A 13,053-nucleotide genomic window follows, 5' to 3' on the forward strand; every position below is an offset into this window, starting at 1 on the left:
GCTGAAGCACAATAATCATCTAATGGCAGAAATCCCAGATCCTGATTGCCACTTTAATCAGTCGTACCTCGGCTTAAAGCCTAACTGACCTCCAGGTTTCATGGAAATCCATTCATAAATTTGTAGACACACACACCAACATATGATTTAATGTGATGTTTGCGCTGTATTGGTGCCATTTGAGCTTAAAAACATCAATTATATCAGCGCTACAAGGAAACATGAAGAGTAATCAATAATCAGGTTTTATGCCCCCATTTGTTAGAATACAATGGATTGTATTGATTTTGTCTAAAAGGGTCTACATTATGTTATATTCCAAATGAAATCAGCATACATTTCTGTAGGCGATGATGTTTGGCAGTGGGTGCTGGAGAAAAGGATGGACAGGACAACAATGCACCGTGATGTTTCTTTGTCTTATCATCTGGGGTCATGTCATTATGACAGTTCCCCTACTGCGGGACTAAAAAAGACCTATCTTATTATACATTAAAGAGATATAACCTACGTTCATGTGGGAGCGAAATTATGTTTGATCAGTATTTGACCCAAATAGATGACTGTCAGTGCAGAAAAAACACAGCATCAAACTGACACAATCTGCATTGACAATACTGTCTGTATAAAGGAAAATCTGTCAGCATGACTGCCCATAATCCCGCAGTCTGTCTGTTTGTGACAATAGCTGCGAAAGCGCCCAGTCAGCATCTGTTTGTGGTTCCTGAAAGCAGTTCCAAGTCTCAGCCTGGCAGCTGGGCGATGTGGCAGGAGTCAGGACTGACCCCTACTCCGGGACACAGGGGACCAAAATCAATAATCGTATCGCATCGCTTAGCAGACTGTAACAAGCTGACTGGTTACCTCATCGGCTGCTTGTGTAAAGAGACAATAAAAGGATTAATGAAAAAGGGAGGCTGAATTAGCATTTTTTGGAAAAAGGCACCCTCCAATGTACAGACAGATGAAAAGATCCTGTGTTTTCTTTTATTGGAAACGAGGGTGACCACACTGACATAACTTCACACTTCTTAAGTCGGCTCAAAGATTCAGAGAACTTGTATTCAGCCCGTAAAATCATATTCAAGAATATCAAACAAAGTCAGCTCTCCTACCTTGTTATCATCTTTTGCATTTTAAAATCACTCCTTTTTTCTTCTCTCCCCCTTTTCAAGTTCTTTACACTTTGTAGCAGCAGGATGCACATGCAAATACACAATCTCACATTCAGATTCTATGTTTTGTATGAGAAGTTTGTATAAGAAAATGGGCATTATTTTCATTTTCATGTTAGAATTGGGGTCATCATTTGATGCTTGGTATTTTTGGTGGTGTTATTCATTTTCATGTGGATGCTTGTTCAGGGACCAGTTTCACAAAGACATTAGCTATGCCTCAGATCCAACAAATAGTAAGACTTCAGATAGATTTCTAAATTTATCAGCCGCACAAAGCCGCCTAAACACTTTGTAACTTTATTTTGAAAAATAAGGTATAAATAATCTTTTATTATTACTGTTGTTGTTGCCAAGTCTTGACAATCTTAAGTGACTAATTTTGCTCTGAATTTGGGTTAAATTCAGACTTCAGAATAAAAACAGGCCTGTAACTGTGTCAAACCACTTGTCTCCCTCCACAATAAAGGTTTCAATAGCTTCTTTGGTCACACTGACAAGTAAGTGGTGGTCCTCACTGCTCTTTATACTATAAACAAAAGTACTGGGGAACCTGACCATTACACCAACAGGGAGTTTAATGACATTCCATTCTACATACATAGACAGCTTTGCAGCTATGACTATAGCTTCCACTCTTCATGATTTTTCTTGGGAATTTTTGCCCATTCATGCAGCATTTGTCAGGTCAGGCACTGATGTTAGTCGAAAAAGGCCTGGCTGGTAATTTCTGTCCCAGTTCATCCCAAAGGTGTTGTATGGGGTTGAGGTCAGGGCTCTGTGTGGGCCAGTCAAGTTCTTCCACACCGAACTCATCCAACCATGTCTGTATGGGGCACAGTCGTGCTGGAATAGAAAAGGGCCTTCCCCAAACTATTGCCACAAAGTTGGAAGCACAGCATTGTCCAATATGTCTTACAGCATTTCCCTTCACTGGATGTAAGAGGACAAGCCAAAACCCTGAAAAACAGCCCCACAAAGTGGTGTGTCTGAATACTTGTGTATATACTGTGAACTCTTAAACCGCTTCTCCTTCTCTGTCACTGAGTGTTATGAGGGAAAGCTTAAAATAAATCTTTTCTAATAAGTCTTTTGAGCTGGGGCAGAGGTGTTTTATGCCTTTATTTGGCAGCGGACAGCAGAGACATGGCAGGAAATGAGGAAAAAGAGATAAAAAATGATACTGAACAAAGGTCTCCAGTCGGAGTTGAACTGGGCATAGTGCAGGTCCTGTTTGGCACCATAACATCTCGTGATAAACCTCCTCTGCAGCTACCCTCACGGAGCTTTGTAGTGAGGCTCAGCTCATTGTTCAGCTGCCTGATGCTCTCATGACATCGTTCTTGGCAGCTGTAAAGCTCGTAAAACCAACTGTACACCACCTGACCAGCACTAAACAGCAGACATACAAAGTTGCAGGTTTCATATAATGCTGTAAACACAAGTGTGATTTTGAGTCAACAGGTTAATATTAATATGTTTTCCATCAGGCCTGAGTGCAGGAGAAGAGGCCGAGACGGGGGCGAGGTCCTGGGATGAGAGCTCTCTGCTGTTTTCCTGTCTGCCCCAGACCTCCAGGAGGAGTACGCTGGGTGACACTCTGAGGTAAAGAACCACACAAAAATAAATAAAAAACACCCGCTGCAGACAAAACCCTTCTCTGACAACGCTGACCTTCAGTATGTGCTGACTCAAGCGTCCCCCTCTCCTCCTACCTCTCTTGTTCTTTCTCTCCCGCCCTTTCAGTGTTGTTCTTTTTTCTCTCCCATCTTTGGGGAGTCTGGGGCGTCCGTCGGTGGTCTGACTCGGGCTCGGTTTGGATTGACCCGCTGCGGTCACTTTGTCACAAAGCCACACACATACACATTTATGGAAATGGGGGTCTTGACCTCCGTCTTTGAAGTGTCCGGTTAGGGACTAGTTTGGAGATTGATGGCAGTTGGAGTGTGTGACACAGGGAGGAGGGAGTAGAGGAGGAGGAGAAAGAGGAGAAGGGAGTAGAGGAGGAAGAGACGGAGGAGGAGAAGGTGGAGGAGATTAGGGCTCAAGGGGTCAGAAATTGTGGCTGAACCCAAAGTTGTTCCACAGGGCATTCGGGTGACAGCAAAACAGTCAGAATAGGTGAGTTTGTTTACTGATACCCCAAAACTTAACATATTGTGTCACCTTCTTTAAACCCAGTGGTGTCTGTTTGCATTGGATGACTACAACAGCATTTTTGTTTGTGTTTTTGCAGCCATGAGCAGCCGCACAACACTGAATCCTGACACTTGCTTCTTATCATTTCTATCAGCTCAAGGTCTCACAGTGAAGCCCAGTGTTTTTGAGATATGTGGGCTGATAATAATGTGTGGTCAACCCAGCAGCAGCTGTCTTCCTCTCTTCTTTCCACCGTCTCCATTACAGATTTGCTGTCTCCTCTGCTCTCCGTCTTTCTTCTTGTCCAGCTCAGCCTGTCCCAGCCCAGCTGTCCCCTTCCTTCATTAGCTGTCCCACAACAATGCCTGCCCCCCCCCCCTTTGGCAAGGTCACTTTCAAAATACAAAATACTCAGTGTAACTCCTGCTCACTACCTTATTTTTGGTTCATACATGTCATACACGTCCTTACAAGTTGTAGCTGCACTAATTCGTATTGTGTGTTAGCAATGGATATAATGTCTGTAATTCTCAATGGTTTCATCAGGAGCAGCAGGCAGCAGTTTTCAGAAGCTCTAATAAACTCTGATATGCTGCGTGCTACCTGTCTAGGACCAAACGGCCTGTCTAATTAGATCTAATTAGTGAAGCTATGTAAATAGCAGTGGGTGTATACCAGACTGCCATGAAAGTCTCTAATTTTCTTCCAGCTCTGTCAGCGCTCCATGCTGTTCATTATATTTCCTGAAATAAAGGAACAAGGTGATTACAAGCAGCAGATGTCAGTCCATTCAACGCGTCCCATTTCTGCTCCCAGTGCAGACAGGAAGTTTAAAGACTTAAAGTTCCTTGTTGCGTTGCTGAAATGTGTGAGGTCAGTAAGCTGAGCATGTAGCACCTGAAGAGTCACATATTTCCCACAGGAGTTGGCAGATATGAAAAACAGAGATAAAATGAATGTGGTGTGGATTTTAATTCACCGGGTTGTAGCAGATGATCTGTATTGTGTGTGTGTGGTTTTCTTTTCAGTTTCTTCTAAGTCATTTTCAGTCCTCTGTGCTGACTCATGTCAGGGTTTAACATGGTACACTAAACGAATGCACACAGTTTGTAAGTTTTTATCTGTTCTAGGCTGAAATAGAAATGTTGACTCTCTCTCTCTCTCTCTCTCACACACACACACACACACACACACAATGTCACACATACACACATAAAAGACCCAAAAGCTTTCTGGTGTTTGTATTTTCAGCATGGAGAGGTGGGCCGTGTTAATGGCAGTAAAGTGCCAAGTCAGAGAGCAGAAGTGAACTCTCTTCTCACTTGTTATATCGCTGTGGGATTCAGAGAGAGGTACAGGGAAGTTCCACTAAAGAGAGAGAGAAAACACACACACACACACACACACACACTGCCTTCTTCTCCAGCATTACTCAGCCCTCCTACTGGTTTTCCATGGAAGCACACAACAATAAACCTGAGTGTGTTGTGTACCACACAGCGGGGCATTTTGTGAGATTTATAAATAGCTTGCTGCTTAAACAATTAGTGAAGTGACCAAATGATGAATTGACGGAAAAAATGATTAAACAATTTAACTGCTCGGATAATGAAATAATCATTTACAGCCATGGGCGGCTGTACTTCATCACAGTGGTGCTTTCAGTTAAATGCTAACATGCTCACAATGACAATGCTAACATGCTGATGTATAGCAGGTATGTTTACCACATTGACTATCTTAGTTTAATGTGTTGGCATGTTAGCATTTGCTAATTAGCACAAAGTATAGCTGAGACTGTGAATGTCCTTTGTTTTGCAGGTTTTTGGTTATGAACCAAAGTATTGGACAAATTAAAATTTTGACGTCATGATGACATCAACTGAAAATTCAGAGGATCACAAGATTTATTACAATTCCTCTTGAGGGAAGAAATAAATAAAATCCCCAACACTCACTATAATATTAATATTTTTTGGAGAAATTTCACTTAAAATGAGAAAATGTCAGCCTTGTGGTGATGCTAGAGGAAAAGTCAGGAGATCACCAGAGTCATTCAGCTTCATCCCCTGAGGACCGTGGATATCTTTACAAAATGTCATGGAAATCCATCCAGTAGCAGTTCACATATTTCATTCGGGGGTTTTCATTCAGTGTGAGTGTTCATCAGCCCAACATTGCTATCCATCAAACCATATGACCAAAGTGAGGATTTGGTGCTTTTCTTTGTTTTATATTATTTTAAATGAAATGTATTCAGGTTTTGGACTGTTAGTGAGACAAAGTGCTACTGGACGGTGCTAGATACTTTCACTTCCTCAAGCTGCAAGGTTTTTTAAGGGATACATTGTGAGTAGAACTTGCGATGCGAGATCATGAGACGTGGATTCATTCATTCATTCAAGGGGTCACAAGCCAAAAAGGCTAGCAACAGTTCCATCAGATTAAAAATGGTAGAAATAATCAACTTGATAATGAAAATAATCTCCCTGTCTCACCACAGGAACACTTTCCTCCCACCATCGCCTTCTCAACTTCATCTCCAAACGAATAGCTTCAACACATCATTCAAAATGGATTCATTACCTGCCAAAATGATACTCATGCTCACCTTCACGTTGACGAAGGAGCATGGGGAGTGTGCGAAGATGAGCAGAAACATGTTATGTAATTTAGCCCGTCTGGGTAAATTCACCCGCCTCCCCTCCCTCCCTGTAGCAGCTTCAGCTCTTGATGTGTTTTGTGATAATTACACAATTGGGTGTAACTGCACTGTTATTTAGCCAAAGCATAGATGCTAAAAATTTGAGGTGGGAGGCTCCCCTGATGTCTGTGGGCCATTCGGCGTTCACACACACATCCACCAAACAGAAATAGTTGGTAGTATTTCTAAAAATGTTCAGTCTGATGCAGGATTGTGTCGATGCAGAGAATATGTGTGAAAGAGAAGGGGACGCATGAAGCTCGGGCTAAAAAGAGAAGGGGGAGGAGAGAGGGAGAGAGAGACAGAGAGAGAGAGGGAGAGAGGAGAGTAGTGTGTGTGTGTGTGTGTGTGTGTGTTAAAAGAGGGAAACTAGAGGCAGGGGGCTGGAAGACAAAAGTGAGAGAGGGGAGGGAGGAATGAGAAGGAGGAGGAGGGGGAGGCGGTGCTAAGGCAGACAGCAGGGAAGGAAAGCTGAGAAGAGGAACAGTGGAGTGAAGTGAGAGGAGGAGAGGACAGGACAGGAAAATAAGGGGGCTTCCATTTGAAAGTCCTCGTGTCGGGATATGAAGTCCTGGTGCGGCGTAGAGGCAACAGAAGGACGCTGGAGGGTCGTGGAGAAGAGGTAGAAGACAGGAATAAGAAGAGAGACTGTGAGAATCTGAGCCAATAGAGACTGGAGGGATTTTTTACTTTTTTTTTTTTTTTTTTTTCCAAGCGAGACAGAGACAAGTGGAGGCAGCGATGCAGGGCTCTCACTGGGGTGAGTGTGGAGTGAGAGAGTGAGAGAGAGAGAGTGTGTGTGTTTTTGCATGTGTCTGCATAAGTGTGTGTATGTCTTAAATCCTCTAAACTCAGGCTCTCTGTGTCCCGCTCTTTATCCCAGTTTGGCTTCATTTACATGAAGACGTTTTTGCTTATCATTTTGCTTGAGGAAACTTTGTATTCGCGAGTGCTTTGAGTCAGTGTGAAGCCACTTAGGAGGGTGTCAGTTTCGGAAATGGTAATAATGGAAGGTGTGTAACGGAAAGAGTATGAGACAAAAGTTGCTTGGCAGGCCCATTCACACAGAAACGCTGGTTTTAACAGGACTGGAAACTAGTTTAGGAATGCCAGTGAAGGCCAGAAAAGTTGGTCTCTAACATCTGCTTAAACTGAGATCTGAGTGGTCAAATAATGATAAAGAACTCCGGGCAAACTGTCTTTCTAGTCGTTTTGACAGAGTTTGAAGGTAGTTTTCTGAAGAGGTTGCCACTGTAGCTTCTCTCAGTGAGAGTCTGGAGACTTTTGGCCTGCACAGACATGGACAAACAGACCTTGCAACTTGGATTTGTTGAGGTGGGAGGATGAGTTTTTGGCGGTGTGTGTGAGCCCGGGTTTTCTAATCCCAGCCCTGGGTAATCTGCTCATTACAGACTGTTAAAGTATTGATTTGGAATTTCAGCCTTTAGAAAAGCTGTCTCACCTTCTGGATGGTTGGCCTGGAGGGGGAAAAAAAAAGCAGAAGGAGGAGGAGGAGGATGGTGTTATTCAATCTGTCTGCACTAACAGTCACGCTGAAGATGATGAGGCAGCATGTGTATTTATATCAGACAATTAGGCTGCATCTCAGAAGTGTGACCCATACAAAACGTGTTTTTATCCAGAAGACTCAAAGGTAATCTTTGTGTCTTTTGATGACGATGCACTCCCGGAGACACAGGCTGCTGTTGTTTCTTTTCTGTCTTCCCTGCGAGTTTAATTACAGGACTCATCATGTGCCGTGGGCCACATAGTGTAGATTCTCATCAACTTTGTTTTGGCCCAGGAGTGATGTGTCAGCAGATATGTTTATAGTCAGAGCAGTTAGAGGGCCATCCATTCACTCAAGTCTTTGTAGTAACTGTCTGTTTGACCATGTCATGTTGGGGTTTCATTTGAGAGCACGCTGGAGAGAAGCCTGTAATTACCCAGACCGGCTTTTGGCAGAGTTATAAGGAGTGACGTTTTACTCCATAAACACGGCGGCTGTAAACAGGCAGGTGTCGAGACTGACGTAAAGTTTAACAGGAGGGGTGAGGAGGGGCGGAGGGTGGAGTGAGAGTGGGGACAGAGGTGGAGAAGATGGGTTACCTCATCACCTCTGAACAAAACAAATGAGGTAGATGTGTGTCACGTGTTGGAGGTCACATACGTAACCCCTTTCAGCCGTGTTGACTCATGCTTCTCGTGTTTGTACGTGTGCATGGTGTGTGTATGTATTGTAGGAGTAAAGTAAAGTAGCTCCAAAATGATTGGAGGTGAATCGTTTGTCCTTTTTTTTCCCACATTTGGTTTTCCTTCACTTTTGCTCCTCTTCCTTTTAGGGTTAGGTTCTGAAGGCTGTCTCCATTCTGGATCCATTTCCAAGTGTGTAAAATATTCACACAAATCTGTCATTCATGTTCTGTCTTGTAGTCTCTTGTGCCTCTATCTGTCACTGCAAACATCTGCAAGGAAAAAATATCAGTGGGAAACCATTCACAACAAACGAGAGACAAGAACCTTGCTCATAGGCTTATCTGCTGTCCATAAAGTTGGAGTAAGAGGTATTTGATAACTTGAGAAGGACGGTGTTACTCTGTATTCTGTGACCTATCAGATTGTTGTGACCTGTAGCAGTGAACCAACAAGTAAATGCATTGCCCATGCAGGCAAAAAAATGTGCTGAGGTGATATTTGCTGAATGATAAAGCAGAATTAAAATGATTTCAACTGTGTCGTTTTTATTTCTGCTGTTGTAGCTCAGCCCCCGACTAAGATGTCTTCAGTCCCCACTAGACAAACCCAGAGAGTCGATGAAGGATTCGAAACTGGATTCAAATACGATTCAACTTATCCACAGCTCTGTTATTTTTCCAGTGATCCTGTCAAACTAAATGTCGTGCCAGGTATTTATGTAAAGCCACTGGTGGAGGAGCATGGTGGAGCACTGAAGCAGGGAGACAGGAAGGCAGAGAGGCTGCGAGAGATTAAAAGTCAGCCTGGCTCCTGTTCAGTTTGCTGAATGAGTGTTTTCCACACCCTGTCTGTCCCCTCTCCATCTTTCTCGAGTTTACAGCGACACGGACAGTGTGTCTGAATACGTCTGCACATGTGCTTCCTTGCCATGTCAGATATTTTCTCTGAGTGAAAGTGAATTATACATCGAGGCTGGCACAGTTAAACTGAAGCGTCGCTGCTTATGTAATAGCTGCTGTGGAACTCATTTGCCTGGCTGTATTTAGCAACATTGTGTGTGTGTGTGTGTGTTGACATTGTGTGTGTTATATTTCGCTTCAGCTATGATCTAAAGCTGTGACACCTTTGCTGAGCCATTTCAGATATCGTGACCTACTTTTCCTCACTGATGCTTGAAAGGGAGTAAACTGCTCTCCTACAATCAAGACTCCTGTCACTGCCCTCTCCTTATTCGCCCTCACATTATGGGTCACATTGTCAGTCAAAGTGTTGTTGCTTTCAGTGTGAGATAACAGGCCCCTTCTCTCTCCTCTGTGCCCTCTGTTAAACTGAAACAATGGCCCTTCACTGTTCATATAGCCAAAGCAGCAGGGGGGGAAGGAAGGGAGGTTTAGGAGGGAAAACTTTACTCTTTTCGCCACATTTGGAACAATGAGAAGTCAGCACAGCCAGAGCACCTGGATTTTAACTCCAACAATCATCATGCTGAAATAAGAAGGGACATGCTCCTGTACTGATAAGAGATGGTAGCTGTCCCCAGTTGTTGGATTAAGTCCGAATCAAAGCGTTTAAGGCTGAGCTGGCCATCGATCCTGACAAACAGTAGTCCACTGGCCAGACTAATCCTTGTGTCTCTGCCACTGGCATTCTTGGTATTTCCAGTGTCTGCGGGTCTGACCACTGACCGCCGCTGGATAACTGTCAGTAGCTGGAAAATCTCCTGGAAAATCCAACATTTGGAATGGACTTACAGCCAGATCCTCCCCTTTTTCACATACTCTTACCACAGTTTCCTCAGTTTTGATGCTGGGTATACAAACTCATTACTTTGTGGTGCTAAGTGAAATGTAACATCCAGTGTCAAAAATTGTGCTAAAAGCTAGCATCGGATATCTGGCCAGATACATATGCACATTAACATGTTATTTATGATTTCACTGGAAATTTACTGATTTTACTAAAAACTAAAGTAATAGTGTTGTTGTCACTGTGAGGTTAGCAGGCAACCAGTGGGCACTCATCACAGCCACGGATAGCATATATAGCATATTGATTAATGTATTTCAGAAGTGCTGATAGATGGACTTAAACCTTTTGACAGAGTCAGACTAGCTGTTTCCCACAGCATTTCTCTAAGTGGGCTATTGAAAAAAATACATTAAAATAATATGACTACCTAGAAATTCTGGACTGAACTGTAGACCGATTGACTGCTTGCACTTCCTTTTATATGTCACTGGTTGCTGTAGTTGTTTTAAGTTGACATACAAGCAACTTCAGACTACTTTTAATGGCAAAGAAAACACTACTGCTAAACTCTAAAACTGTTCAAAAAAGATCTTGTTCGGTAATTAACTTGATACATGTAGCATAATGAATCTTTGACGAAGGCTCGACCATATGCTTTGTTTTATGGTACAGACAAATATGCATGCAACTTTAATTTATTCAGTCAGCTGAGGCTCTCTGTGGAGGAACTAATAGGACAACTCATGAATAAATCTACACAATGTAAAAGTAACATGCTGGACCCATATATTATCATGTGATTGACAGTTTGTGTCCCCAAATTACCAAAGTCTTTTCTGTCGTTACTTTCATGTCATTTAGTTTCAAGAGTTCGCTGGCTGCTCTCTCTGTCAACCCCCACGGGGAGTTTCTCTGCAGTTATATATGTGACTGATAGAGAAAAAGGAAAAATCTAGGCTTTGGTTGCCCCACTCTCCAGCAGCCCCTCACGTCTGAATTGAGGCCAGATGCTTTGAGATGCTAAAGAGCCAACCTGTCTGCTGTCATACTGACACTCACAAAACTCACTCACTCATTCACCTCTTCACTCACTCTTTTGCTTTCTTCCTTCCTTCCTTTTTCCGCTCCTCCTGTCTCTCTATACAGTGTGGGCCCCTGCTGCCATTGCCACACTTCTAAATAGAGAGAGAAGCTCCTGCAAGTCTGCAACGGCAACAAGTTGTTGTAAAAGGGGAGGAAAAAAGCTGTAGTGTTGGGAGACCTGTTGCCAATTACTTCTGCACAGACTCACTTTTTAGAAACCTTATTTCCTCTTTTGTGTCACCACAGAAAACTTGGTTTAATAAAGCCAAAGCTCTGCAGCAGCCCGTACACAAGAACTCACAACTTTTGTTCAGTGACAATGTCAGCCATGTTACTTTGCCAAAGAGGACAATATCTCCCTGGTTTGAGTGAAAAGAGACTTGGCACTGAGGCAATGGCTTAATGAGGAATGAGAGTAGGTTTGCATGCATTCAGCTATCCTAGTCACACTGAGAGATTTTAAAGCCAAGCCATGTGGGGGTAGGTGACGGTGAGCAACCACTCAGACAGACAGTCATTGTGTTGGAATGGAGGCATTATGTATTATAACCTCAGGTCTTCTGGCAAAACTTTAAAAAGACTTCTCTCATTTTACAATGGAGTCGGCTGACTTCACTCCAGTACCATTTTCTTGCCTGTTTGAACTTTTATTGTGGAGTTTCAGTGAGTAGATGCGTGACAAATAAATGGGGGAGTAGATTAGGTGTGGACTGATTGCCTTGCTGAGGTATTTTTTGTGTGTCAGTGTGCTGCTGCCTTGCCTGTACTTGTGGATTTGCTTTTTCGTTAGCAAGCCGCCGAGGATTACCATGACTCACCTACCTTGCAGATTTTGTTTCACTCTCTGTCTGTCTTTCTCACAATCTCCATCCACTGGGATCACTATTCTCAGGATTAATCAAGGCCACCCAGGCTCTGTATACAAAAGTGGAATATTTCTGCTGGTCTGAACAAGCTCTCAACTCAGTTTAACTTTCAACATCCTGCTTTATTTTTGGAAAGTCAAAAGTGTTAAGGTACCACTGACTACTGCTTTTGTGATCAGGGAAAGTACTGGGCAGTGACCACCCATTTTAAAAACATTATATGTTATACAATATTTTTTATAAGTGATTCTCATTATCGCTCGCATGCTGGTACTATTGCCCTCGTTCATACGCTGCCTGTTCTGTTCTGATCTGACTGTTTTATACTTTCCACCTGTTGCTCTCGTCCTCACATTGGCATTGCCTTTGGTTTAGTTAGTCATGCTGTGGTGCTGCTGTTACAGGGGGTGATGAAAATCTAGCTGCATAGTTAGTTAGCAGGGAGTCGTAGGAAAGGGGTGATGGAAAAGAAAGGTGTGACAGCGTAGGAAGCAAGGAAGACAGGAAAGGGATGTGGGTGATAATGGTCAGGAACAGGAAAGAGGAATGAAAGTGTTGGTAGGAGGTGGAAGACCCTGATATTTTCTTCTCAGCTCCACCTGGCACTCTTGCTGCTTTCACAGTTTTCACCAGTAGCAGGCAGCAGTTTTCAACAAAAAGGTAAAGAATTCTGGCTGTAAACTTCCTGCTCAGCACCAAACAGCAGACAGGCAGAGTTAGCAACTAGCTGGTGAAAACAGTGGAGCACTGGGTAGCAAAAGAGCCATATATGTCTGTCAGGAGTTGGCGGACAACAACAGAGCAAAGTAAAGAATCAAATGGATGTGCATGCAGCTGTTAGCCTCCATATACATGACTCCACATGAAACTAATGTTGCTGGTTTTCTGCTGTGATGTGCAAATATGTAACTGTTTGCTAACATATTTGCCAGGTCAGCTTTATAAGGTGGTGATATGTGAGTCTTGTATGCCTAAGAATAAATAATTGCAGGTTTAAGACAGATTTACAGTAAATTGAAAGGTTCAAGGTAGTAATCATTTAAATCTTAGGATCTGGCTCTGGGTTGAGCCTTCTGATGAGCATTTTTGGACATTTTTAACTGATAACTTGAAAAATAATGCACCCATAACCTCTCTGGCT

The 13,053-nt window shown here is 43.0% G+C and overlaps 1 protein-coding gene across 2 annotated transcripts in view; it reads left to right on the forward strand.

The window, feature by feature from the left end:
• The window catches only part of LOC124065895 (leucine zipper putative tumor suppressor 2 homolog), a 40,823-nt gene that overhangs the window by 15,688 nt on the left and 12,082 nt on the right, over nt 1-13,053 (forward strand). The window contains exon 2 of one of the 2 annotated variants that reach the window (XM_046401787.1): nt 2,666-2,780. The gene's annotated coding sequence lies outside the window, so the exon portion shown is untranslated. Of the gene's footprint in view, nt 1-2,665; nt 2,781-6,480; nt 6,779-13,053 lie in introns of those variants that run through there. The other variant, XM_046401788.1, reaches the window with a different exon arrangement.

This window comes from Scatophagus argus, chromosome 10 (assembly GCF_020382885.2).
Source record: "Scatophagus argus isolate fScaArg1 chromosome 10, fScaArg1.pri, whole genome shotgun sequence".
In the NCBI taxonomy this organism is placed as follows: domain Eukaryota; kingdom Metazoa; phylum Chordata; class Actinopteri; family Scatophagidae; genus Scatophagus; species Scatophagus argus.